This window comes from Emydura macquarii, unplaced genomic scaffold (assembly GCF_026122565.2).
Source record: "Emydura macquarii macquarii isolate MOO-44397 ecotype Brisbane River unplaced genomic scaffold, CSIRO-AGI_Emac_v2 contig_306, whole genome shotgun sequence".
Classification (NCBI taxonomy): domain Eukaryota; kingdom Metazoa; phylum Chordata; order Testudines; family Chelidae; genus Emydura; species Emydura macquarii.
The window spans coordinates 12315930-12319690 of NW_027130443.1; positions in this window are offsets into that span (position 1 = coordinate 12315930).

Below are 3761 nucleotides of genomic sequence, written 5' to 3' on the forward strand. Positions count from 1 at the left end.
ACCAGGAGCAGCAGGAGGGACCCGCAAGGGCCAGCGGGACGGTCCAGCGAGCGCCCGGTTCCGGCAGCACCTCTGGTGCCGGAAGCTCGAAGTCTCCAGCGCGTGGGGGGGGGCGTCGTGGTTCTGGTTTCGCCTCATTCTAGAGATTGGATCACAGCTGAACTTTCCCGGGGGTGAAAATTGGACCCAGGCTTCTGCTCCCTGTCTGTCTGTCTGACACCCCCTGGCTCAGCCCCCCAGAAATGCAGGGCCCAGGGAGCCGGTCAGCACAGGGTTCCCTTGCCAGGTGACAGCCCCGCTGAGCGGCTGCTGTCTCCCCGTAACCTGTTTTCCATTCTTGGGGCCACTCCGGCCCCTCTCTCTGCTGGACCTTGCGCCAAGCTGCTGCCGGGACGCTGCGCCCCTTTGTCCCCCGCTGCCCTGGGTGCGCCAGAGCTCTGGGACCCACGTTCCTGTTCATCTCCGGCCAGCGCGGCGCCTGCTGCACAGCCGGCTTCTTGTCCCGAGGCTGCTGCGCTGGCTCTCGGGGCAGGGTGCAGGCTAGGGTGGCCGCAGCCCCGGCTGGCCTGCAGCAGGACGGACCCGGCCACCAGGCCAAGGGCGTGGAGAGCGCGTGAGAGGAACGGGACAGCCTGAGCTCTGGGAGAACCAGGCTTATCACATCCACTGCGGAGCCTGAGCGCTGCCCCAGCACCAAGGCCACTTTCCCGGTACCCAGGGCTGAGAGCCAGAGGCCCGGCCCCCAAGGGCACGCCACAGCAGGGGCTGGGTCTGGGATGCTCGATTCACCGTCCCGCCTCTGGGAGGGGAGTAGGGTCTAGTAGTGCGAGCTCTAGGAGGAAGTGGGGTCTAGTGGTTAGAGCAGGGTGGAGGGTAGGGCGGGGGAGGCGGCTGGGAGGCAGCCTCTTGGCTGTGTTTCCAGCTCTGTCACTTGTCTGACATTTGGGGGAGTCGTTTGCCTCTGCCTCAGTTTCCCTGTCTGTGGCTAGGGGCTAATTAGCACGCACTTCCCCAGCCGGCAGGGGCGTGAGGCGGCTCAGTTAACGAGCGTCACTCAGGGGAAAGGGGCGAGAGGCGCGTGAAACTCTCGGGTGCCCTCTGGCTGAGACCCACCCCGCTCTCCGCACGCGCGCCCTCGGGGAGGGGCAGCTCCCCGGCCCCAGCTGGGGCGCAGCCGGCCACGTGGCTCGCCGGGATGCTGAGAGCGCCCCGGGACACACGCCGGCCGGGCCTCTGACTCAGCTGGTTTCAGTGAAGCCGGGTTCCCGCCCACCAGACGTTCCTGAACCCGCTCGGCAGGGCGTGGCGCTCCGCCCATGGCAGCACGCTTTCAGCCGGCCAAGAGACAAGCAGCCCTGCCCCCGCCTTCCTGCTGCCTGCCACTGGGCTAGCTTCAGCCCCATGGCGGCCTGGGGCAAAGGGCAGAGCTGGAGCCAAGGTGCCAGCAGGCAGCCCGGGCGGGTGCCCTGGCCCGGGTTCCAGGCACTGCGACCTTGGGCAAGTCGTGCCCCCTGCTCCGTGCCTCAGTTTCCCCACCTGGATCGTGGCACGCCTTTGAGGCAAGCCCCTGAATCTGCCATGAGTCGGCCCAGGGGCCGTTCTGGGTCGATCTCCTGGTCGTGTCAGCGCTCAGAGCGAGCGTTAGCTGCCTGCCGCCAGGGGCTGAGAGCGGAGCGGAGCGGGGAGACCTCCTGCCTGCAGAGAGGGTGGCGCTGGGAGCCCGGACTCCTGGGTTCTAGTCCTGGCCCGGGCAGAGCAGCATCGTTCGCTCTGGCCTGCATCTGTCCCATCGCATGGCGTCCATGGGTCTCTGGCGCCCGGGGGCCAAGCCTGCATTTGCCCCCCTTCACGTTCCCCCCCCCAGCAGGGCAGGAGGGGTCCCGGCGCTGCCCCCCAGCTTTCCCAGGGAGGGAGGGGGGGCCTGTACCTGGGGGGGAGGGGATGTGAGACCTGGGGGGGGGGGTGCAAATACAGGCTTGGCTCTGGTGTTCCCCCCTCCCCACAGCTCTGCACCGGTTAGGATGGGGGCGGTCTCATCCCCCCGCCTGGGGGCAGGGCTGGGCCGGCCCTTTGCGACATGTGGGGGGGGGGGGGAGGAGCAGGTGCAGCCCTCAGTCTCCTGTGCCCCCCACCCATCGTGAAGAGCTGGCCTAGTGCTCCCCCTCCCCCCGCCCCCCTGGGGGCCTGCCCCCCCCCCCCGGTCCCATCCCCAGTGCCTGTGTTTCCCCACCACCCGCCAGCTGCTGCCCACGCGCCCCACGTCGCCCTGTTGTTGTTGTTCCTTGGCCACGTTTCCCGTTTCCTCTTTTGTAACCGGCCGCACCCCCCGGCCGTGCCCCACAATCGAGCGGCAGCCGGGGTGGCTCACCCCAGCTCTCCCCATTCCCTAGCGCCGAGCCCTGGACGGCAGCCGGGCCCCACCCCGAGCTCCAGGCTGCGGGCCAGGCCCCGGCTCGCACGCAAGCGGGGCCGCCTCCCCGTGTTTACTGGCGGGGTTGTTGTTGCAGCGTGCTGCGGGGCAGGAGCCGGCCTAGGCCGGCGGGTGCCTGGGGGAGTGAAGGCAGCGGGTCCCTTTGCTGCCCCACCAGGCGGCTCGGATGCCCATCGGGCTGTAGGGCCACTAATTGGGGTGCACTGGACTGAGCGCAGGACTGGGAGCCAGGACTCCAGGGGTCCATTTCCCAGCTCTGGTTTAAGGGCGCAACCTGGGACAGCGAGGCAGGACATCTGGGTTCCCTTCCTGCCCCTGCGACCGACTCACTGGGCGTGACCTCAGCTGAGTCAGGCCCCCTGCTCTGTGCCTCGGTTTCCCCATGTGTGAAAAGGGGGCTAGTGAGACTCCCAGGCCTTGGCAAAGTGCTTTGAGAGCCATGTGTGACTGTGGCTCTCCCTGCTCCCCCCGAACCCCTGCTGACCTGGCAGTGGGGATCTGCCTTGCGCTGGCCCGGCCCCAGGCCCCACTGCTATGGGGCTGAGGCGAGAGAGAGCTGTGAGGCTGGGGGATGGGGGGGGAACAGGGACTAGGCCTTCCCAACACGACTGCCCCCCTCCCTCCCACCCACCATGTCCCCCTGCCCCACGGGTCTCCCAGTGAGTCGGGCGGTTCTTGGATTGGAAGCCGGGATCCTCCCGTCTGCTGGACTTTTGCCTCCTGACAGACAGATGGAGACGGGCGGGGAGCATTGTCTGCGGCCCGCTGGGGTGGAGGATTCCCCCCCCCCCCCCGTTCCCCCCTCCAGAGGCGGTGGGTGGTCTACAGATTTCCTGTCCCATGTGTGTGTGTGTGTGCCATGACTCTTGTATGGCTCAGCTGGGGCGTAGCCGCGTGGTCCGGGCCCAGGCGCGGGAACTTTGGTTCAGGGCACTGCCTGCCCGGCCGGGGGCACCATCCCACCTCTGCTCTCCCTTGGCAGCGCGTGCCGCCCTGCTGCTGGCTCAGTGCCAGGCTGGCATGGCTACGCAGGTGGGTCGGTTCATCCCCCGCCGGGGCGCAGGCTCCCCGGGTGCCGAGGGAAGGATCAGCCCGGCTCAGGGAGCAATCCTGGCAGCCGCTCGTCCGGGGGACACGGGAGGCGCCTGGCGTTACCTGTTGGGGCCTGGGCAGCATGCGGGGGGTAGGGGAGCAGGCGCCTGGTCATGGGGCGGGGATCACTGTGTGTGTGTGTGTGTGTGTGTGTGTGTGTGTGTGTGTGCGCGTGCGGGCATCTACATACTGGGCACGTGTGTAGTTATGTGTGTGCACTGTATGTCTGAACCTACTC